This window comes from Sebastes fasciatus, chromosome 4 (assembly GCF_043250625.1).
Source record: "Sebastes fasciatus isolate fSebFas1 chromosome 4, fSebFas1.pri, whole genome shotgun sequence".
NCBI lineage: Eukaryota > Metazoa > Chordata > Actinopteri > Perciformes > Sebastidae > Sebastes > Sebastes fasciatus.
Window position 1 is genome coordinate 29,872,959 of NC_133798.1, and position 25,767 is coordinate 29,898,725.

A 25,767-nucleotide genomic window follows, 5' to 3' on the forward strand; every position below is an offset into this window, starting at 1 on the left:
GCACCGGTATGTTTACGTATTGTATTGTATTGTGTTATTCTGTTATCTACGTATGTTTGAATAGTGGTCGTGGCTCCGCCCCTTCCGCTATGTAGCCAAGATGGCGACAGTTGAGTGTGGAAAGTGTCCAGCATTCCACACTCAACGATTTGATGGTTTTGAGTACAACATCCGGGTACTTTGAGTGCACTGGATTTTGCCGTACTTCCCAGTGTGAACGAACTTATGCACTCAAAGTAGTAAGTGCAAGTACAGAAGCATGCTGATTGGAACACACTGCAGTCTTTAATCTCCGGCTACGTACAGTACACTACAATGGAGAGAAAGGGCTTGGCAGCTTCGGCCTGGAGGTTCTCACTCTGAACAAGCTCTTGACCTTGGGGGTCTGCAAAAGAGTTAAACAGTTATGCTTCAGTTGGTTGGTCTGCACACCTGTACCAGTCGGACAATGCAACCAGCTGCAGACTGACAACCCACCGTATGGAGCCGGGGATGAAGACTGGAGTTGATAAGCAGACAGCGTTAGCTCGCTAGCTAGCTCGCCTTGTACAGTCAATCTATGCACTCAAGTTGACCCCATGATGACACATGTTGAATGACAGCCCCCTCATTTACATAGTGAAGCAGAAATGCATAAAGACATGTAAAAGAAATTGTATAAAGAAAAGAAATAAAGAAATAAATAACTTTGGGGAAATAAATAGGGGGAATATTGCAAAGGGAAAACAATGTATAAATAAATACATTTAATAATGAATAAATACATTTTAAAATGATTTTTAACTGATTCAAAATAAAAGTAAAAATAAACAAATACATTTAAGTAAATGAAAATATATAAAGAAATAAAAAAGGAAAATTAAATAGAAGAGTAGATAAATAGGGGAATTAATACAATTTATCAGTTAATCAATGCCTACATTTATTTTTAATATTATTTTTGGCACATTCAATGAGAAATTAATTAATTTATATCGTAATTTAATAATACATTTTTGATTTTGGCAGCTTCTGTCCTCCATATTTCAGTACTTCTTTCACCTTTGATTTAAATGCAGCCAAACTCACAATTAAATGTTTTTGCAGCCTGTCGTGATTCTGATTGATGGTCAAGTTCCAAGTTTAATGAACACAAACCAAAACTCTTCATCCACTATTTGTTAACAGTAATCAGATATTGTGTTCATTAATAACAGCCAAGTTGCTCCATTTTTTCTTTCTAATAATGGCTTTTCAGTTATATAGGCCTATATTGAGGAACTTCCTGTCTGAGTAGAGCTGAAGTTTTGAGTTAATACCGGTTGTTGAAACACAGTAAATATGATCAGCTTACAAAGGCAGACAGCAGCTACAGAAACAGAGAAGTTGAGAGGAAAGGGTTTGAAGTTCAAGGCTGTTTACCAAAGTGTGTAACAGTTATAAGTGGTGAAACCTAAATTTGGTGCCTTTTATAATCATTAAATCAGATACTGTACTCCAAAAGGAATCTAAGCTACACTAGTTAGCTTTTAGCATGACTAGTTTATCTGCTGTTTTATTCTTTGTTGTGGTTTCTGGTTTCTACTAAATCTGGACAGTTAGTGTATTTAGTCTCTGTAGGTCAGTGTACTCACCAGTGTTTGGCAGAGATTCTGCTGTGTTGTTGATAAAAACCTGCTGGATTCAGTTGAATGTTTCTTTAGAGAGAAACACGAGGCTTGTCTCGACTGCAGCTCTGCTGTGGCTCAGACAAACGTTCACTTTCATTTCCTGAAATGCAGCTCTCCTCTTTCAGTGTTGCTCCTCCTCTCAGTGTAGATCTGTCAGTGAGGCTTTTTTGAAATACCTTGACATGGCTTTGGAACAAGATGAGTTTTTTTACTTTTTGTTTCTTCTTCTTTCTCTACAGTGGAAGTAAACAGCAGCCAAAACAACATACAAGTACAAACAGACAACATGACAAAAGAAGTCAGTGCAAGATATTCAAGAACATCCTGTATTTTTTGATCAACAGGCTACAACGCTTCCTCTACAGTCCCTCTACAATCCCACAAACACTCCAATGTTCAGCTCACTGTTTATCCTGCAATTTCACTTTTCTGCTGCTTTCCAAACTGTTTATCTTTTCTTCATTTTGACAGATTTCTTACTGATCACAATACAGGAGAAAAAAAAGTAAAGAAGAACTGAGATGAAAATCTTTTGTCACTGGAACACAATGTAGGCTTCTCTGTGATTTTGAGGTTTCAAAAAAAGTAAAGTACTTCTATCAGAGAACCCTTTACGTTATTTTAGAAAAAGCTCCTCAATCAGACAGAGTAGTCGGCCTTAATTACATTCCACGACTGGAAAATCCATAGTGTGTCTAAGAAAACACAGATGGTTTATAATTAGGAAAAGAGTGATATGTTCCCAGGAAGTAATCATTTTAAAATCAAAGGAAATCCTTCAACGCTACTACAAAATGGAAACAAAACAGTTGAGTGGTAGATGTGCAAAAACATACTGTATATTGTACCAGAAGGCTTTAACACCACACTGTAAACAATTGCTGTTAATTTACAGCAGAATTTCAACAGTATTAACCTGTTATTGCTAAAAACAGTGCTTTACTGTTAATACAAAAGAAAATCTGTTAAATTACGCTCATAGGCCGTTTTTTAACTGAACTATAATGTATTCTTAAAAAACAGCACTTTACTGCTGATCAACTGTCTAAAGTATCATGAATAACAGTTTGATGCAGTATTTTTTTAATTCTGGGAAGAGCAATTTCACCTGATCTGCACATGTGAGGCTGGATCCGTTCTTTTCTTCATCCATTCCCATCTTACTGATTATTTGGTAAGTAGTAATTTTATTTAATTAATAAATCTGTGCAAAGGTTATCAGTGATGTTTCCAGTTAGTTTGCATTACTGAATATGTGCATGTCATGATAGAGGGATTCAACAGCTAGCTAGAATTTCACAGATGATTGCATATTAATCGGACAACACAAGGAGCTCATTTTAATATCTATGTATTCAAGTTAATATCTAAGTTAATGTGCTGACACATGTATTTTGCCAGTGAATTCATGCATAACGACGGTGTATACATTTTACAGTCTATGGAAGTCCCTTCAACATTTAAAGTAACATTAAGACTTCAGTGCACGTTGGTTATTGGGTGGTAATTCAGCAGAGCAGATACAAAATTGAAGGCAAGGTTATTTACTAGCTAACTAGTGTTTTTGAATGATATCTGAAAACCACGTTCTATAGATCAAATGGTCAGAATATTCATAATTGATCAAAAAACGGTTTCTCAACCAGTAATGCACACCACTCAACACAATTCATTTCAAACATTGACTAAAAATCCATGAAGTTGACTGAGGAAAATTCTTTCTAAGTTTCAGGTGAAACAGCAGGAAGCTATTGGCGCTGGATGGTCAGCCTTGAGGGCCACTTCATATGTGAGGGGATCCAGTCCACCTTCTTGATGGGGCTTGCTGCATTATTTTCCACCTTCTACACCTGCACGCTCAAATTAATCTCAAGGTTAGATACTTTCAGTAAAACCTGTATTTTTATTTTGGCATTAATCTAAGTGATTCACACAACTTGATTTTTACACAGTACCTGAAGAAACACTATCATTTTTCAGGTGCACCGTAGGAATAAACCCTGAGAGAGGCACCAAGGATGGACAGGGAAAAGTCTTCTCAAAGAAAACTGGCAAATTCACGAGCTACAAGACAAGACTACAACCGTATATCCACATATATCCACTCTGCTGATGGGACTCATGGACTTGAGTGGGACTTCATTTAAAATGGTGAGTTTGCATTACATACATGATAAGAGGAAATGAGGGGTACACACGCTGATTTTGTATGTGAGAAGTTACAATGAAAGTTGTGTTGGAACTCATATCTCTCTCTCACACAGTCAGCGGGCTACCAAGGCTGGATTGAGAGAACTGGTGTCTTTGAGTGGGCCATAAGTCATTCACTAACTCACTCCCCGACCATCGCCCAATACTTGGACTTCCACACTTATCCATGTGCCTTGTTAGAGACTGAATATTCATACTTGGACATGATGTCACATGTCTGGTGGTGTTGGTGCTCATTATGATATAAGGCAAAATATTATTTGAGAGTTTTGTTTTAACTATGATATAGCTCAACTCTCTGTAACTGTTCCACAAAGTAAGGTTAGTAAGATTGACAGATGTCTTCAGAAATGCTATTTCTTCTGAAATTTGGTTTGTTATCTGTGTCAGGTTTTTGTTGGCGCTGTGTTGAACTTCATATGAAAATAAAAAGTAAAGTGCAATAAGATAAGCTGTAGATTTTCTTTTCTCACACATTGTACATGATTGTAAAAGCAGTGAATTAGCTCTGTTCTTCACTCACATGTTTTTATGGTTTGCATTCTGTGCTTGTAGCCATATAGACAGACATTTTGGGCATCATAGCCTTAATTATAGCCTTTTTCTTAACAAGTGCCTTTAATTGTATTTAGTGTGACTATTCCTTTGTCTGTAACCTGCTAAGTCTATTCATATAGGCAAAAAATAATGTTTATTAAAATGTATGTAAAAAATACAACCTAAATAGTGCATTAAAACAAATCAGTAAGATAATGTAAAAGAAAGGGGAAAAACAGCTATATAATGTATCTTTAAACAGTAAATTAACTATAAAATACTGTGAAATTAATCAAAAAACCTGTATATACTGTATTTTTCATTAACAGTACAAAGCTGTAAATTTCAGCGACAGTATAATAATGTTAATTTTACAGTAGAATAATGGCAACCCTGCTGCCAGTTCTTTACTGTTATTTTACTGGGAAATTCTTAACAGTGCACACAACAATCCCATCAGTCTAAAGTTGAGATCAGTCTTTAATTTTATAATTTGTAACCTTTTAACATCTCAGCAACGTGTATTTTTTCTCACTCTCTTGGGTCAAGATAAATACAGTAAAACAAATATAGTCTGTTTAAAAGTAAAATGTGTGAATTGTTCCTTTCACAATGGAAAATGACTGATGCTAATGCTGTAGCTGTTTCAGGTGGCCTTAGATCTGAGTTGGGAAAGTCAAATGCATCATATTGTTGCAGTCGATTGGAAAGATTTTAGGTCATGCAAAAAAATAGCCGCACAATTACTTAAAACAAAATGACTAAGTAAATGTAATACTTCCTACCTCTGCCAATGTGTCATTCTGACTGTAACCATTTCAGTATTTATCTCCATACACTATACAGTCTATGATCCATCATAGCAACTAATCCCTCTGCACTTCACTGCTGTTCTCCAAAATGTTGAGCACATTTTCTCATTTTCTTTATCTAAAATAAGATTTTAAAACTCGGATGGAGAATCCTTCTGATTGGACCACAGCAGTAGATTAATGGGCTTTTCTGTGATTCTCTATTTGTAAAAGTAGTTAAAGTACAATACTTTTAAAGTAAGTCTTAAATAAAAGTAAAGTTGCTGATTTTAGAATGAGCTCAAAAAACTACAAAACAAACAAAAAAGCGTAGAGTACTTGTACCAATTAGACTTCATATAATCTGCTCCAGCATCAGACTGTGTAGATATTTATTAAGAGCATGACCTCATATGACCACAGGCTGCAGTTTATTAACTCCACCAGAGGGCGTTCTCACATATCACTTATTCTCTACAAACTAGTAACACTGGTTTAACACAACTCAGACCCAGAAGTAATTGCCATCAGGTAGAGGGGTCAGGCTAGTCTTAGGTCTTTGAAAAAGACAATCGGCGTGTACCAGTTTGTCTTTCAAATTCTTTCCTCGACGGAATGTTATTCTTGGTGGTGTATTAAATAACTGACCGATTTTAGTGTCTCTAGAAATAATGTGCCAATGCTTTGTGATAGAATGTTTTATTTCATTTGATCTATCAGTATAATTTAAAACACAGACAGCACTTGGTTTGTTTGTTGTCTTTCTATCCCCTTGTGGTTTTGTTGTCACCTGTTGTAAGGCTGCATCTAGACATTTATCTTCATATCCTCTTTGTTTAAAACGTTATTTCATTATGCTCACTTGGTTATCAAGAGATTCCTTTGTGTCACAAATTCTCTGTAATCTATGGAATTGACTCAATGGGATGGCATCTTCCATGCTTGTTAGCTAGTACCATAAGAATGCAATGTCTTTGCTGTGCTGCGTTGAGATGGTGCAGATTGAATGAAACCGATCGCTTCAGTCTTTGTTTCCTTGCAGGGTCCAGTTAGGTTGGCGCTAAACTGGCTTCTTTGCTCCGGTGGTTTTACCGTCAGCGGGCAGACTGTGCCGTAGCCGCTACTAAACTTGTTTGCTCTCTGTTAGCGGAGCGTACTTAACAGGGACTTTTTCGGACTCTTGCATCCCTGTGAGGGGAAAGGAGTCTGATGTGTCTGCTCCAAGCAGACTGCACGGTGCTCAGAGCTCCACCAGTGTGGAGAGCTGAGCCGAGATGAAGAGAAAAGAGAGAGACCAAAAAGAGAAAGAGAGAACAGCTGACGCTGCGGTTTTGTCGACCTGGTGACGTCATGGGTCATGGGCTACAGTAGCCTATAGTTACTGTAAATGTTGAGACCATGAGCGGAGTTCAGGGCTCAGACGCCATTTTCAGTGGCAAGTCCCAGCACTACATAATCTTACACTACCAACTATCTCAAATGTGATGGGTGTTGGAGCTCGTCAACTGAAGTCAGTCTGAGAACAGCTGATGGTGTTTTTAAAACACATTATTTGGTATCATTATAGAAACACCATCAGCTGTTTTTTCAACTTTGATATCAATCAAAAACAAAATAACTTAATCAGACACAATGAAAACTTTAGTTTGCTTTTGTTTATTTAAAAAGAAAAAGAGAGAAAAGTAAATTACTATGTATTATTCATAAACTGCTTTTAAGTAATTAATGCCAGAATGAAACATTTCTTATATACACAATGATCAGATAATAAACAATTTGAATTTGACACGTAGAAATGCTTCTGATTTCTGCAAACATTTTTTTTGATGATTTAATAGTCTTGAAGGCAGGTAATGCAGTTATTAGAATAAATTAGACTACATTAGGTAATATCAATCAGTGTGGTAAAATCTGTGTGTTATAGTAATAAGTAGCAATGTGACACATCAAATAAAAACATTTTCAGGATAAAATCTGTAAAAACAACAATGTATAAATTGTATATCACCAATAAATACACATTTATTACATCAAATGAAAGTGAATCTTTGGTTGTTCTACTCAGTGTGATTGACAGGAGAGATGATCAGAGGGGCAGAGTTTTTACCACCATCGTTAAGACTGGGACTAAAGTATGGGTAGAGTTTCTCAGTGAAGGAGCATCCAGTAAAGGAGTAGATAAGAGCTGCAGCATCAACATCATAAAAGGAGACCAGACCCTCCTCATAATCCACAAACACCCCCACCTTCTCAGGCTGAGACTTCAGAGAGAGACGGACTGAAGGGCCAGCAAGAGCTTTGTACTCACTTTTATTCCTCAACCATATCGTCCAGTAACCATTCTGAGGATTCAGTTCGATTTTTCCCTTCCTGTTGATCGACTCTCTGGCCACTCCTAAAGACCACCCAGTCTTCCCTTTAACCTGAACCTCGTAGTAAAACCTTCCTGATGAGAAACTCTGCTTTGCTAAGACATTAACACAATAATCAAATCTCTCTGGGTTGTCTGGGAGATTCTTCCTTACATCACCATGTTTAACTTGTTTTCCATCATCAGACAGGATGAGTTTGGGCTGTGCTGTATCAGGATCAAGTGTCACATCCACTGCAGACTGCTGGACCCTCTTCAGCTCGGCCTCAGCAAGCAGGTTCTTCATCTGTTTACTGAGCGTCTCCTCCAGCTGATTCACAGCTCTCACCACAGTCCCCTCATACGAAGATGGACGGACGCTGACTTCTGTCCAGTCCTTGGTGGGTGGAGCAGTGTTCAGGGACGTGAAGCTTTGGAGGAGGTGGAGGTGGTCTTCAGAGCGTAAGAGCTGCTCCACTTCAGTACTTCTCTTCTTCAGCTCAGAGATTTCCTGTTCCAGCTCTTTGACCAAGACTTCAGCCTGTTTCTCTGTCTTTCTCTGCTTCTCTTTGATCGTGTCGATGAGCTCGGCCTGGCTTCTCTCAACAGACTCCTTCAGAGCGGTGAAGACCTGAACACCATCTGCTATCTCTCTGTCTGCATCTTCCTTACTGAGCCCCACTGAGTGTTTCATCTCTTGAATCTTCAGTTGTCTCTTCTGGATCATCTGCTGAATTTCAGCCTCTGTCTTCCCCAGGTCGGCCTTCTTTCCTTCATATTCTTCTTTCAAAGGAACAAAATCATGTGTCTTGTGGTCTAAAACCGTGCAGAGCATGCAGACACACATCTGGTCGGTCTTACAGAACAGCTCCAGCAGTTTATCGTGCTTCGTACACATCCTGCCTTCCAGGTCCTCCAAAGGGTCGATCAGCTGATGTCTTTTCAGGCCTGACCTTGTCAGATGAGGCTCCAGGTGTGTCTCACAGTAGGAGTCCAGACACACCAGGCAGGACTTCAGGGCCTTCAGTTTGGTTCCAGTGCAGACGTCACAGGGAACTTCTCCTGGTTTGGCAGCTTGTTGCTCTGAGCTGCTGCTGCTGGCTTTCTGTTGAGCTGACTGTCTGAACTGAGCAGCCATCTCAGAGATGAAGGTATTGACCTGCAGCTCAGGGAAAGTGTTGAAAACCTCTTTACAGTTGGGACACTGGCATAGGACATTAATATCCCAGTGTTCAGTGATGCAGGTTTTACAGAAGTTGTGTCCACATGGTATGGCGACTGGATCAGTGAACACATCCAGACAGATGGAGCACAGAAACTGATCTTCAGTCAGCAGACAGCTGGCAGCAGACATATCTACACTCTGAGGACAAAAAGAGTGAAAAACAAAACTGTAATTACCTATCTTTTACTTGTTTGTTTAATAAAATCAAATTATGGTTAGTGGAATATAATGAGAGTCATCTTGAATGCTGTTATATTGCATCCAACTGAGGGCCATATTTATTTAAAAAATGATGCAACGCAAATATGTGCTGTGGTCGTCAATGAATTTGATGGCATCTATTCAGCGTCTGATTTATTAAGACAGCATATTATGCAGTCAGTTCATGTTGGGAGTGGAATTATTAATACATTAGCAAGCATTAACCTAGACACGTTTATGGGAAATGAAAAGCATATATATAATAAGACAAATCAAAGACACAAACTTTATAGAAGCCTATATTAATTTAATACTTTTAGTTACAAGATTCTGATTATAATACATAATATAAGTCAACTAATATCATGATGTATTTATTTTGGACTAAGCTACCCAGCAATATGTAAAGTTGTTAAAATGAGCTCCACCTTTACCAGCTGCAATATTAAAGTGATGAACAAATTATTGCATCAATAATAATGATCCAATAACATAATATATATTATTCTGAAATGAGCTTTTCAGCATAATGAGTACTTTTAACTTTTAATACTTTAGTATATTTTGATGTTTATACTTTAGCACTTTTACTGAAGTAACATTTTGAATGCATGACTTTTACTTGTAACAGTGTATTTCTGAACTGTGGTATTACTACTTTTACTCAAGTAAAAGATCTCAGTATGGAGGGCCAAACCTGTCAAAATCAAAAATAAATAAATAAATGAGTAAATTACTCTATAAATAAATTAATATGTCATTAAATGTACCAAAATAATATTAAAAATAAGTGTAGGCATTAATTAATTGATGAATTGTAACAAATTGTTTTAATTTACTTTATTCATTTATCTTTGTATTAATTCCCCTATTGATTTACTCTTTTAATTTTCCGTTTTATTATTTTTTATTAACTTATATTTATTTATTTGATTTTGCATTTATTTTTTATTAATTTAAAATAGCTTATTAAATGTATTTATTAATTATTAATTCATTAATTTATTTATTTATTCATCCATTATTTTCTCTTTGCAAGTTCCCCCTATTATGTCCCCAAACTTATTTATTTCTGTATTCTTTTCTTTAGACGTTTCTTTTTTTTACATTTCTTGATGCAATTCTGCTTCATTATACAAATGAGGGGGCTGTCATTCAACTTGAGTCATGGGGTCAACTTTTCACCTATTGGTTGATCGACATCAGAGTGCATTGATCGACTATACATGTTAGCATGCTAGCTAGCAAACGCTGTCTGCTTATCAACTCCAGTCTTCGTCTCCGGCTACGTACAGTACACTACAATGGAGAGAACGGGCTTGGCGGCTTCGGCCTGGAGGTTCTCACTCTGAACAAGCTCAACCTTGGGGGTCCGCAAAAGAGTTAAACAGTTAATATCCAGTTGGTTGGTCTGCACACCTGTACCAGTCGGACTGACAACCCACCGTATGGAGCCGGGGATGAAGACTGGAGTTGATAAGCAGACAGCGTTAGCTCGCCTTGTACAGTCAATCTATGCACTCAAGTTGACCCCATGATGACACATGTTGAATGACAGCCACCTCATTTACATAGTGAAGCAGAAATGCATAAAGACATGTAAAAGGAATTGTATAAAGAAAAGAATACAGAAATAAATAACTTTGGGGAAATAAATAGGGGGAATATTGCAAAGGGAAAACAATGCATAAATAAATAAATTTAATAATTAATAAATACATTTAAAAATGATTTTTAACTGATTCAAAATAATTGTAAAAATAAACAAATACATTTAAGTAAATGAAAATATATAAATAAATAAAAAAGGAAAATTAAATAAAAGTTAATACAATTTATCAATTAATCAATGCCTACATTTATTTTTAATATTATTTTTGGCACATTCAATGAGAAATTAATTAATTTATATCGTAATTTAATAATACATTTTTGATTTTGGCAGCTTCTGTCCTCCATATTTCAGTACTTCTTTCACCTTTGATTTAAATGCAGCCAAACTCACAATTAAATGTTTTTGCAGCCTGTCGTGATTCTGATTGATGGTCAAGTTCCAAGTTTAATGAACACAAACCAAAACTCTTCATCCACTATTTGTTAACAGTAATCAGATATTGTGTTCATTAATAACAGCCAAGTTGCTCCATTTTTTCTTTCTAATAATGGCTTTTCAGTTATATAGGCCTATATTGAGGAACTTCCTGTCTGAGTAGAGCTGAAGTTTTGAGTTCATACCGGTTGTTGAAACACAGTAAATATGATCAGCTTACAAAGGCAGACAGCAGCTACAGAAACAGAGAAGTTGAGAGGAAAGGGTTTGAAGTTCAAGGCTGTTTACCAAAGTGTGTAACAGCTATAAGTGGTGAAACCTAAATTTGGTGCCTTTTATAATCATTAAATCAGATACTGTACTCCAAAAGGAATCTAAGCTACACTAGTTAGCTTTTAGCATGACTAGTTTATCTGCTGTTTTATTCTTTGTTGTGGTTTCTGGTTTCAACTAAATCTTGACAGTTAGTGCATTTAGTCTCTGTAGGTCAGTGTACTCACCAGTGTTTGGCAGAGATTCTGCTGTGTTGTTGATAAAAACCTGCTGGATTCAGTTGAATGTTTCTTTAGAGAGAAACACAGAGACTTGTCTCGACTGCAGCTCTGCTGTGGCTCAGACAAACGTTCACTTTCATTTCCTCAAATGCAGCTCTCCTCCTTCAGTGTTGCTTCTCCTCTCAGTGTAGATCTGTCAGTGAGGCTTTTTTTAAATACCTTAACATGGCTTTGGAACAAGATGAGTTTTTTTACTTTTTGTTTCTTCTTCTTTTTCTACAGTGGAAGTAAAGCAGCCAAAACAACATACAAGTACAAACAGACAACATAACAAAAGAGGTCAGTGCAAGATATTAAAGAACATCCTGTATGTTTTGATCAACAGGCTACAACGCTTCCTCTACAGTCCCTCTACAATCCCACAAACACTCCAATGTTCAGCTCACTGTTTATCCTGCAATTTCTCTTTTCTGCTGCTTTACAAACTGTTTATCTTTTCTTCATTTTGACAGATTTCTTACTGATCACATTACAGGAGAAAAAAAAGTCAATAAAAACTGAGATGAAAATCTTTTGTCACTGGAACACAATGTAGGTGTAAGCGCCATTTACTAGTGCCAAGCTTATGTTTATTGTGTTGATAATATTATTTGCTGAAGTTCAGTCAGAAATATATTTCAGTTAAATGTAAGAGAATATTATGACTATATATGGTGATTCCTTCCTGTATGTTTACCACTGTGACTTTGAGTTTAGTCCTGTGAGGCTTCCGTACACATGTGACTTAGGGACAGGAAGTGAACTTTTATTGTGAAATGACTTTTATTGTGAAACGGTTCAGTTGTGAATAAATGAGTTACCGGCGGAGCAACACGGTTGTTTTACCGTTGCCGTTGGCGTTGCCGTTGGCGTTGATACCCGGCCGACTCAACGCGTAAAACATTGTGATGTCGTTATTGAAGTGTGGTTAACGAAAGAAAATAAGTTAATACGAAGATAGAAGTATGAAGACTAAAGATAGCCACTACATTAAGTAAAACAACCAGCTCACGAGGAGCAGGCCTACTGCTGCGTCGCCATGACGACAAAAGAACTGAACAGAAGGAATAAACTACGGTTTCAGATAAGTGTCCAAAGTTATAAGAAGACATAATGAAACTATCTGAAGACAGCATGGCCAAAGATATGCTGCAGAAATGTCCCGAAAATGAATAAATACAAGATACCCAGCTTCTAAAGAAAATGAGACAGCAAGGACGTTTTGGTCTTAAGAAGATGACATTTGTGAAGAAAGCCTGCTGTGCTTTGTGTCATAGACCATTTCTCATGAACACTTGTTGAACTAGAAGTTGTGTAAACAGCTAAGATGGCGGACGACGACAGACAGAATTCGACGTCGAGAGCCCAGAGCTGCAGCGGCAGGTCTGGCCACAAGAGGGCACCAAAATACACCGAAAGAGGTTTGGAAGATCGACTGACCAGGCATATAAATGCAAGGAGATCTAAACTGTCACAGTTAACATCAAAAACAAATAAGATTAATGGACTAATGAAAGATAATGGGAGTCCAGAAATTGTTGATGAACATTTATATGAATGCTCAAAACTACTAAAGGAGTTTATTGATGCAAATGAGGATGTACTGTTGCTGTTACCTGAAGAAGAAAAGGATGATGACCAAAGGTTTTGGTACAAGCCAAAAGAGGAACAATTCAGTAATTTCAGGAATGAAGTTGAAAAATGGATTTCTACAACGAGGGAGCAACATCAAGAAGATGTGAATCCAGATGATAGTGTATCTGTAACTGATACACCAGCAAAAAAGAAATCTGGTTCATATGTTGCACGAAGCACAGTTACCAGCAGCTCATCAAAATCATCCAGAGTCTCCTCCATATCATCTATACGACACAAGGAAGAAGCAGAACGCGCCGCTTTACTTGCACGTGCAGCATCCTTGAAACAGAGACAAGCATTAGACATCGAAGAATGCAAGTTAAAGGCAAAAATGGAACATGAAGAATGCAAGTTAAAGGCAAAAATGGAACATGAAGAATGCAAGTTAAAGGCAAAAAGGGAACAGCTTGATATCGACACAGCTATTGCTGCCTCTACAGCCAAAATAAAGGCGTTGGAAAATTGTGAGTATGAGAGCTGTAACGGTGATGTAATTGATCACCGCGATGCAATCTTAGTGGTCAATCAGCAGCTAAGCAGCCAAGAGCCAGAAATACGTTATGAACATAACGAGCAGTCAAATGCAAATGACTATCAAGTGAAACAAGAAGATGACATACAGCAAAATGATTACAATGGAAATGCAATCAACCTATGTGAAGTGATGTTGAAACAAAATGACATCACTGAGATGTTAGTCAAACAACAGAGACTGTCACATCTGCCCCAAAGAGATGTTCCTGTTTTCAGTGGTGATCCACTTGAGTTTAGATCATTCTTAAGGGCTTTTGACCATACTATTCATGACAAAGCTGATAGTGATGGTGACAGGTTATATTACCTTGAACAGTTTACCAGAGGTGAACCCAGAGACTTGGTCAGAAGTTGTCAGCACATGAGTCCTCATCAAGGCTACATCGAGGCAAGGAAATTGCTGACATATCACTATGGTAACGAACTGAAAATTGCATCTGCATACATAAACAGGGCCCTCAACTGGCCGCAAATTAAACCAGATGACGCTAAGGCTCTTCATAGTTACTCCCTGTTCCTCACGGGTTGTAACAATGCAATGAAAGACATTGACCAGCTTCAAGACATGGAGAATCCTACTAACATCAGAGTCATTGTCTCTAAGCTACCATACAAAATGAGAGAAATGTGGAGAGTTTCTGCCTTCGACATTCAAGAGAAAAGTGGAAAAAGAGCAAAGTTTCCAGATTTGATCAGATTCATAAACAGGCAAGCTAAAATAGCTGCAGATCCTGTGTTTGGGGACATAAAGAGTGCTGAAGATAAGGGAAAACCTTATGCAAATGTGAGAATGAATCAAGCACCTAGGCCAAAGGGGACTGCATTTGCCACAAGTGTAGCACCAGCATCAAATGAAAGTTCATCTGAAAACAGTAAAGATTTTTCATGTTACACCAGTAACGCCTTCCAGAAGCCATGTGTATACTGTGAAAAACAACATGCCTTGGCAGAATGCCACAAAATCAGAAACCAGCCTTACAAGGAAAGACTACAGTTTCTCAAAGTACAGGGTCTATGCTTTGCATGTTTGACACCAGGACATTTGAGTAAAGACTGTAAGAAAAGAGCTACATGTGAGCACTGCTCTAAGAGACATCCAAGCATGCTTCATTTCACAAGGGAAGATAAGGAAGCATTTGAAAGCAGACAGAAAAGCACCACTGAAAGTACTACGACTAATGAAACAACACACATTTCAGGTGGAACTTGTGGAGCCACCGGGGCCGGAAAGGACAGTCGTGTTCTGTCAATTGTGCCAGTGTGTGTCAAGTTAAAGAAAAGCAACAAGATAATTGAGACCTATGCATTCATGGATAATGGAAGCCAAGCCACATTCTGCTCTGAGAAGCTGATGAGACAGCTTGAGACTGAAGGCAAGAAAACTCAAATTCTGCTTCGCACTATGGGTCAGGAAAAGTTAGAGTCGAGCTACCATCTTTCAGGATTAGAGGTGTGTGGTTTGAAAGAGAACATTTATGTTGACTTACCTGACATTTACACCCACAAAGACATTCCAGTGTCCAAAGACAACATTCCAATGCAGGAAGATTTGGAACAGTGGCCACACCTTCAGAGAATCGAGCTGCCACACATAGATGCAGACATTGGACTGTTGATAGGATGTGATGTTTACAAGGCTATGGAGCCATGGGAGGTCATTCACAGTGAGGATGACGGTCCATATGCAGTTCGCACAATCCTAGGATGGGTCATCAACGGTCCTCTCAGGAGAGATGATTGTACTACGCCACCTGAAAGTGGACTAAGTGTTTCTGTAAATCGCATCTCTATTGCAAGGGTAGAAGACATGCTGATGCAACAATTCAACCACGATTTTCCAGAAAAGGCAAGTGAAGAAAAACAGGAAATGTCACAAGAAGACATTCAGTTTATGGACTCTGTCAATGAAACAGTTAAAGTGGTTGATGGACACTACAGTATACGTCTTCCTTTAAGAAACAAGGCTGTCAAAATGCCTAACAACCGCAGTGTAGTTGTGCAGAGAACAGAAAACCTGAAAAGGAAACTTACCAAAAACAAGGAGTTTCACAGAGAATATCAAAGCTTCATGTCTGACCTGTTGATTAAAGGTTACGCAGTTCCAGTACCAAATGAAGAGACTGTGTCTGAAGATGAGAGAGTTTGGTACATACCTCATCATGGGGTGTACCACCCCCAAAAAGGGAAGCTCCGTGTAGTTTTTGACTGTGCAGTAACATATCAAGGCAAGTCATTAAATGGAGAACTTTTGCAAGGTCCAGATTTAACAAACTCAGTTGTTGGAGTGTTGACACGATTCAGACATGACCACATTGCCTTAATGTCAGACATAGAGGCTATGTATCACCAAGTGAGGGTACCACCAGAGGACAGTGACCTTCTGCGTTTCCTATGGTGGCCGAATGGAGACTTGAACGAACCTCTGCAAGAATACAAGATGGTTGTGCACTTGTTTGGGGCGACTTCCTCCCCCAGCTGTGCCAACTTTGCACTGAGGAGGACAGCTGAAGATGCTAAAGACAAAATGCCACCTGCTGCAGTTAAAGCAGTTCTGAACAATTTTTATGTAGATGATTGTCTACAGTCAGTATCAGATGAAACCCAAGCGTGTGCTATGGTCAAGGACTTAACAGCACTGTGAGAGTGGAGGATTCCATTTAACAAAGTGGATGAGCAATAGCAGAGCCGTCCTTGCCTCCATACCTGAAACAGAAAGGGCAAAGGAGGTTAAGGATTTGGATCTCAGTCATGATGTGTTACCTGATGAAAGAGTTTTAGGAGTAAACTGGTGCACAGAGTCAGATGTATTCAAGATCAGGATAAATGCAAAACATACGCCACAGACAAGACGTGGTATCCTCTCATTTGTGAGTGCTATATATGATCCATTAGGATTTCTGTCACCAGTCATCCTTCCAGCAAAAATGATCCTGCAGGAGCTATGTGGCAGGAAAGTCTCCTGGGATGAGGATATCCCTGCTGAATTGGCTCAAAGGTCACAAAGGTGGCTTTCTGACCTCACAAAGCTTCATGGTTTCACTGTGGATAGATGCCTGAAACCAACTGGATTTGGAAAAATCACATCAGCACAGTTGCATCACTTCGCTGATGCGAGTGAAAAAGGCTACGGAGTTGTTACCTACCTTCGCATAACAAATGGAAAAGGAGAAACTCACTGTTCATTCATCATCAGCAAGTCGAGAGTGTCACCGCTGAAACAAACAACGATTCCGAGGCTGGAATTAACAGCAGCTGCAGTTGCTGTAAAAATGGACCGGCTCATGAGAAAGGAGCTGCAAATGCCGCTGGAAGAATCAGTGCTTTGGTCTGATAGTACTACTGTGTTAAGGTACATTGCCAATAAAAATGTCAGGTACAAAACATTTGTAGCAAACAGAGTGTCACTCATCAGCGACAATACTAAACCAAGTCAGTGGATGTATGTTAATTCAGAGTTGAATCCCGCTGATTATACATCACGAGGAATGAATGCAGACACATTCACAAGATGTCAAACCTGGATTGCTGGGCCACAGTTTTTGACAAAGGACAAGGAACATTGGCCAGTTTCACCAGACATGAGAGAAATACACACAGATGATGTTGAAGTTAAAGGAGCAATGTGTGTGAATGCCACAGATGTGCATGAAAACCCACTTAACAAGCTGATTTGTCACTATTCAGAGTGGCACTGTCTAAAAAAGGCAGTTTCCTGGATGATGAGATTCAAACAACTGCTTCATAAGCTGAGCACACATCGTAAGTTTCTCATCTCACAGGCAAGTGACACTTGGAGTCATGAGAAGAAAACTGAGATGGTTACAAGCAAAATGCACAAGTTCAGATCAACCATGAAGGGATCTCTGCTCGCTGCTGAAGATGTTGCAATGGGAGAAAGTGAGATTATCAAGTTTTGTCAAAGTCAAGGCTTTGGTGATGAGCTTATTTCTCTTCAGAAAGGTGACAAGCTTAAAGGGAGCAGTCACATAGTCAAGCTTGATCCTGTTCTTCAAAATGGGATTTTAAGAGTTGGAGGGAGGTTGCATCAGTCTGCATTGCCAGAAGATGCTAAGCATCCTGTGATTCTTCCTAAAGGTCATCATGTTTCCACTTTGATTCTCAGACATATTCACCAAGAAACAGGACATGGCGGAAGGAATTATACACTATCCAGACTGAGAGAGAGATTCTGGATTCCACAAGCAGACTCTGCCATTAGGAAAATACTGTCTAAGTGTGTCACATGCAAAAGGATCTCAGCAAAACCTGGTGAACAGAGAATGGCAAATCTGCCACAAGATCGTTTGATACCTGACAAGCCCCCATTCACTAATGTGGGAATAGACTTTTTTGGACCCTTTGAGGTCAAGCGTGGGCGGAGTAGAGTCAAGAGGTATGGTGTATTGTTCACATGTCTTACTGTTAGAGCAATTCACATAGAAGTTGCCCATTCACTCGACACTGACTCATGCATAAATGCATTTAGGAGATTTATTGCTAGGAGAGGTCAAGTGTCTGTTATGAGATCAGATAATGGCACAAACCTGGTGGGAGCAGAGAAAGAAATGCGTGAAGCAATTAAAGGTTGGAATCAATCAAAAATCTCAGACATGCTCATCCAGAAAGGCATTACCTGGATATTCAACCCACCAGCAGGTTCACATTTTGGTGGCGTTTGGGAGAGGCAGATACGATCTGTAAGGAAAATTCTTAACCAGACTCTGAAACAGCAGCCCCTCGACGATGAATGCCTCCAGACATTGTTATGTGAAGTTGAGGCAATTATCAATAGCAGGCCAATAACAAGAGTCTCAAATGATCCAGATGATCTAGAAGCGCTGACACCAAACCACATACTTCTTCTTAAAAGACAACCAGTGCTACCACCTGGAGTATTTCAAAAGGAAGATCTGTATGTCAAGAGGAGGTGGAAACAGGTGCAGTACCTGTCTGACATATTTTGGAAGCGTTGGACAAAGGAGTACTTGCCGCTTTTGCAAGAAAGACAGAAGTGGTTAGTACCCAGGAGAAATCTGAAACCAGGAGATGTCGTCCTCATAGTTGATGACAGTGCACCAAGAAGCTCCTGGTTGATGGCAAAAGTTGAAAGGACAATATCTGATTCAAACGGACTTGTCAGACGTGTTTTTGTGAAAACTAAAACTAGTCTTTTGGAAAGGCCAACAGATAAGTTATGTCTGTTGCTTGAAATGGATGACCAAGTGTAGATGTTCATATTTCGTGTATGATATACTTGTGCTTAAAGCATGAGATTTATGCTACATACTACATTTGAGTAAATTTTGTATTCAAACTAAATGTGTATTTGAAATGTACTGTTTAGGAGATGAATATAAGTTCATGTTTAAATAAGTCAGTCATATAAATCCTGAGTTTTAAGTTACATGACGCTTTAATGTGTTAATGTGTAATTGTTATGCCTCAGCAGTAACAATTAGGGGCCGGAATGTAAGCGCCATTTACTAGTGCCAAGCTTATGTTTATTGTGTTGATAATATTATTTGCTGAAGTTCAGTCAGAAATATATTTCAGTTAAATGTAAGAGAATATTATGACTATATATGGTGATTCCTTCCTGTATGTTTACCACTGTGACTTTGAGTTTAGTCCTGTGAGGCTTCCGTACACATGTGACTTAGGGACAGGAAGTGAACTTTTATTGTGAAATGACTTTTATTGTGAAACGGTTCAGTTGTGAATAAATGAGTTACCGGCGGAGCAACACGGTTGTTTTACCGTTGCCGTTGGCGTTGCTACCGGGCCGACTCAACGCGTAAAACATTGTGATGTCGTTATTGAAGTGTGGTTAACGAAAGAAAGTAAGTTAATACGAAGATAGAAGTATGAAGACTAAAGATAGCCACTAAAGTAGGCTTCTCTGTGATTTTGAGGTTTCAAAAAAAGTAAAGTACTTCTATCAGAGAACCCTTTATTTTATTTTAGAAAAAGCTTCTCAATCAGAGAGAGTAGTCGGCCTTAATTACATTCCACGACTGGAAAATCCATAGTGTGTCTAAGAAAACACAGATGGTTTATAATTAGGAAAAGAGTGATATGTTCCCAGGAAGTAATAATTTTAAAATCAAAGGAAATCCTTCAACGCTACTACAAAATGGAAAGATTTTAGGTCATGCAAAATAGCCGCACAATTACTTAAAACAAAGTGACTAAGTAAATGTAATACTTCCTACCTCTGCCAATGTGTCATTCTGACTGTAATCATTTCAGTATTTATCTCCATACACTATACAGTCTATGATCCATCATAGCAACTAATCCCTCTGCATTTCACTGCTGTTCTCCAAAATGTTGAGCACATTTTCTCATTTTCTTTATCTAAAATAAGATTTTAAAACTCGGATGGAGAATCCTTCTGATTGGACCACAGCAGTAGATTAATGGCATGTTCTGTGATTCTCTATTTGTAAAAGTAGTTAAAGTACAATACTTTTAAAGTAAGTCTTAAATGAAAGTAAAGTTGCTGATTTTAGAATGAGCTCAAAAAACTACAAAACAAACAAAAACGCGTAGAGTACTTGTACCAATTAGACTTCATATAATCTGCTCCAGCATCAGACTGTGTAGATATTTATTAAGAGCATGACCTCATATGACCACAGGCTGCAGTTTATTAACTCCACCAGAGGGCGTTCTCACATATCACTTAATCTCTACAAACTAGTAGCACTGCTTTAACACAACTCAGACCCAGAAGTAATTGCCATCAGGTAGAGGGGTCAGGCTAGTCTTAGGTCTCTGAAAAAGACAATCGGCGTGTTCCAGTTTGTCTTTCAAATTCTTTCCTCGACAGAATGTTATTCTTGGTGGTGTATTAAATAACTGACCGATTTCAGTGTCACTAAAAATAATGTGCCAATGCTTTCTGATAGAATGTTTTATTTAATTTGATCTATCAGTAAAGTTTAGAACACAGACAGCACTTGGTTTGTTTGTTGTCTTTCTATCCCCTTGTGGTTTTGTTGTCACCTGTTGTAAGGCTGCATCTAGACATTTATCTTCATATCCTCTTTGTTTAAAACGTTACTTCATTATGCTCACTTGGTTATCAAAAGATTCCTTTTTGTTACTAATTCTCTGTAATCTATGGAATTGACTCAATGGGATGGCATCTTTCATGCTTGTTAGCTAGTACCATGAGAATGCAATGTCTTTGCTGTGCTGCGTTGAGATGATGCAGATTGAATGAAACCGATCGCTTCAGTCTTTGTTTCCTTGCAGGGTCCAGTTAGGTTGGCGCTAACCTGGCTTCTTTACTCTGGTGGTTTTACCGTCAGCGGGCAGACTGTGCCGTAGCCGCTACTAAACTTGTTTGCTCTCTGTTAGCAGAGCATACTTAACAGGGATGTTTTCAGGCAGACTCTTGCGTCCCTGCGAGGGGAAAGGAGTCTGATGTGTCTGCTCCAAGCAGACTGCACGGTGCTCAGAGCTCCACCAGTGTGGAGTGCTGAGCCGAGGTGGAGAGAAAAGAGAGAGACCAAAAAGAAAAAGAGAGAACAGTTTTGTCGACCTGGTGACGTCATGGGTCATGGGCTACAGTAGCCTATAGTTACTGTAAATGTTGAGACCATGAGCGGAGTTCAGGGCTCAGACGCCATTTTCAGTGGCAAGTCCCAGCACTACATAATCTTACACTACCAACTATCTCAAATGTGATGGGTGTTGGAGCTCGTCAACTGAAGTCAGTCTGAGAACAGCTGATGGTGTTTTTAAATCACATTATTTGGTATCATTATAGAAACACCATCAGCTGTTTTTTCAACTTTGATATCAATCAAAAACAAAATAACTTAATCAGACACAATAAAATCTTTAGTTTGTTTTTGTTTATTTAAAAAGCAAAAGAGAGAAAAGTAAATTACTATGTATTATTCATAAAATGCTTTTAAGACATTTCTGCCAGTATGCAATACTTCTTATATACACAATGATCAGATAACAAACAATTTGAATTTGACACGTACAAATGCTTCTGATTTCTGCAAACATTTTTTTTGATGATTTAACAGTCTTGAAGGCAGGTAATGCAGTTATTAGAATAAATTAGACTACATTAGATAATATCAATCAGTGTGGTAGAATCTGTGTGTTGTAGTAATAAGTAGCAATGTGACACATCAAATAAAAACTTTCAGGATAAAATCTGTAAAAACAACAATGTATAAATTGTATATAACCAATAAATACACATTTATTACATCAAATGAAAGTGAATCTTTGGTTGTTCTACTCAGTGTGATTGACAGGAGAGATGATCAGAGGGGCAGAGTTTTTACCACCAGGGTTAGGACCAGTACCAAAGTATGGGTAGAGTTTCTCAGTGAAGGAGCAGCCAGTAAAGGAGTAGATAAGAGCTGCAGTATCAACATCATAAAAAGAGACCAGACCCTCCTCATAATCCACAAACACCCCCACCTTCTTAGGCTGAGACTTCAGAGAGAGATGGACTGCAGGGCCAGCACAAGCTTTGTACTCATCTTTATTCCTCAACAATATCGTCCAGTAACCATTCTGAGGAGACAGTGTGATTGGTCCCTTCCTGTTGATCGACTCTCTGGCCACTCCTAAATCCCAATCAGTCTTCCCTTTAACCTGAACCTCGTAGTAAAACCTTCCTGAAGAGAAACTCTGCTTTGCTAAGACACAACTACAAGAAAATCTCTCTGGATTGTCTGGGAGATTCTTCCTTACACGACCCTGTTTAACTTCTTTTCCATCATCAGACAGGATGAGGTTGGGATGTGCTGTATCAGGATCAAGTGTCACATCCACTGCAGACTGCTGGACCCTCTTCAGCTCGACATCAAACAGCTTCTTCATCTGTTTACTGAGCGTCTCCTCCAGCTGATTCACAGCTCTCACCACAGTCCCCTCATACGAAGATGGACGGACGCTGACTCCTGTCCAGTCCTTGGTGGGTAGAGCGTTCAGGGACGTGAAGCCTTGGAGGAGGTGGAGGTGGTCTTCAGAGAGTAAGAGCTGCTCCACCTCAGTGCTTCTCTTCTTCAGCTCAGAGATTTCCTGTTCCAGCTCTTTGATGAAGCCTTCAGCCTGTTTCTCTGTCTTTCTCTGCTTCTCTTTGATCGTGTCGATGAGCTCAGCCTGGCTTCTCTCAACAGACTCCTTCAGAGCGGTGAAGACATGAACACCATCTGCTATCTCTCTGTCCGCATCTTCCTTACTGAGCTCCACTGAGTGTTTCATCTCCTGAATCTTCAGCCGTCTCTTCTGGATCATCTGCTGAATTTCAGCCTCCAGCTCGGCTTTCTTTCCATCATATTCTTCTTTCAAAGGAACAACATCATGTGTCTTGTGGTCTAAAACAGTGCAGAGCATGCAGACACACATCTGGTCGGTCTTACAGAACAGCTCCAGCAGTTTATCGTGCTTTGTACACATCCTGCTTTCCAGGTTCTCCACAGGGTCGATCAGCTGATGTCTTTTCAGGCCTGACATTGTCAGATGAGGCTCCAGATGAGTCTCACAGTAGGAGACCAGACACACCAGGCAGGACTTCAGGGCCTTCAGTTTGGTCCCAGTGCAGACGTCACAGGGAACTTCTCCTGGTTTGGCAGCTTGTTGCTCTGAGCTGCTGCTGCTGGCTTTCTGTTGAGCTGACAGTCTGAACTGAGCAGCCATCTCAGAGATGAAGGTATTGACCCGCAGCTCAGGTTTAGTGTTGAAAACCTCTTTACAGTTGGGACACTGGCATAGGACATTAACATCCCAGTGTTTAATGATACAGGTTTCACAGAAGTTGTGTCCACATGGAGTGGTGACTGGATCAGTGAACACATCCAGACAGAGGGAGCACAGAAACTGATCTTCAGTCAGCAGACAGCTGACAGCAGACATATCTACACTCTGAGGACAAAAAGAGTGAAAAACAAAACTGTAATTACCTATCTTTTACTTATTTGTTTAATAAAATCAAACTATGGTTAGTGGAATATAATGAGAGTCATCCTGAACGCTGTGATATTGCATCAAACTGAGGGCCATATTTATTTAAAATGGTGCAACGCAAATATGTGCTGTGGTCGTCAATGAATTTGATGGCATCTATTCAGCGTCTGATTTATTAAGACAGCATATTATGCAGTAAGGTCATGTTGCCAGTGTAATTATTAATACATTAGCAAGCATTAACCTACACACATTTATGGGAAATGAAAAGCAGATATAATAAGACAAATCAAAGACACACAAACTTTACAGAAGCCTACATTAATTTAATACTTTTAGTTACAAGATTTTGATTATAATACATAATATAAGTCAACTAATATTATGATGTATTTATTTTGGACTAAGCTACCCAGCAATATGTAAAGTTGTTAAAATGAGCTCCACCTTTACCAGCTGCAACATTAAAGTGATGAACACATTAATGCATCAATAATAATGATCCAATAACATAATATATAAATATTTCTGAAATGAGCCTTTCAGCAAAATGAGTACTTTTAACTTTTAGTACTTTAGTATATTTTGATGTTTATACTTTAGCAGTTTTACTGAAGTAACATTTTGAATGCATGACTTTTACTTGTAACAGTGTATTTCTGAACTGTGGTATTACTACTTTTACTCAAGTAAAAGATCTCAGTATGGAGGGCCGAACCTGTCAAAATCAAAAATAAATAAATAAATGAGTAAATTACTCGATAAATAAATTAATATGTCATTAAATGTACCAAAATAATATTAAAAATAAGTGTAGGCATTAAATAACTGATGAAGTTTAAAATAAATTGTTTTAATTTGCTTTATTAATTTATCTTTGTATTAATTCCCCTATTCAGCTGCAGACTGACAACTCACCGTATGGAGCCGGGGATGAAGACTGGAGTTGATAAGCAGACAGCGTTAGCTCGCTAGCTAGCTCGCCTTGTACAGTCAATCTATGCACTCAAGTTGACCCCATGATGACGCATGTTGAATGACAGCCCACTCATTTACATAGTGAAGCAGAAATGCATAAAGACATGTAAAAGGAATTGTATAAAGAAAAGAATACAGAAATAAATAACTTTGGGGAAATAAATAGGGGGAATATTGCAAAGGGAAAACAATGCATAAATAAATACATTTAAAAATGATTTTTAACTGATTCAAAATAAATGCAAAAAAACCCAAATACATTTAAGTAAATGAAAATATATAGATAAATAAAAAAGGAAAATTAAATAGAAGAGTAAATAAATAGGGGAATTAATAAAAAAGTAAATACAATAGATGCAAATTAAAACAGAAATATCAATTTCTGATTTCATCAATTAATGAATGCCTACATTTCTTTTTAATAATCTCTTTGGTACATTCAATGAGAAATTAATTTATTTATAGAGTAATTCAAAAATCAATTTTTGATTTTGACAGCTTCTGTCCTCCATATTTTAGTACTTCTTTCACCTTTGATTTAAATGCAGCCAAACTCACAATTAAATGTTTTTGCAGTCTGTCGTGATTCTGATTGATGGTCAAGTTCCAAGTTTAATGAACACAAACCAAAACTCTTCATCCACTATTTGTTTACAGTAATCAGATATTGTGTTCATTAATAACAGCCAAGTTGCTCCATTTTTTCTTTCTAATAATGGCTTTTCAGTTATATAGGCCTATATTGAGGAACTTCCTGTCTGAGTAGAGCTGAAGTTTTGAGTTCATACCGGTTGTTGAAACACAGTAAATATGATCAGCAGTTAGTGTATTTAGTCTCTGTAGGTCAGTGTACTCACCAGTGTTTGGCAGAGATTCTGCTGTGTTGTTGATAAAAACCTGCTGGATTCAGTTGAATGTTTCTTTAGAGAGAAACACAGAGACTTGTCTCGACTGCAGCTCTGCTGTCACTCAGACAAACGTTCACTTTCATTTCAGGAAATGAGACGTTGCAGCTCTCCCCTTTCAGTGTTGCTCCTCCTCTCAGTGTAGCTCTGTAGGTGAGGCTTTTTTTAAATACCTTGACATGGCTTTGGAACAAGATGAGTTTTAACTTTGTATTTCTTC

At 38.4% G+C, this 25,767-nt stretch overlaps 1 long non-coding RNA gene and 2 pseudogenes across 1 annotated transcript; 1 reads left to right on the top strand and 2 right to left on the bottom strand.

Moving 5' to 3' along the window:
* Positions 1-2,538: 2,538 nt before the first annotated feature.
* Positions 2,539-4,104, top strand: LOC141767103 (uncharacterized). Its single transcript, XR_012593774.1, has 4 exons — positions 2,539-2,823; positions 3,376-3,523; positions 3,630-3,800; positions 3,914-4,104. It is a non-coding gene; the product is annotated as an uncharacterized LOC141767103 (long non-coding RNA).
* Positions 4,105-7,141: 3,037 nt separating this feature from the next.
* On the bottom strand, positions 7,142-11,648 carry LOC141766567 (E3 ubiquitin-protein ligase TRIM21-like; annotated as a pseudogene).
* A 10,336-nt stretch (positions 11,649-21,984) lies between these two features.
* LOC141766568 (E3 ubiquitin-protein ligase TRIM39-like) lies at positions 21,985-25,633 on the bottom strand (annotated as a pseudogene).
* Positions 25,634-25,767: the final 134 nt, after the last annotated feature.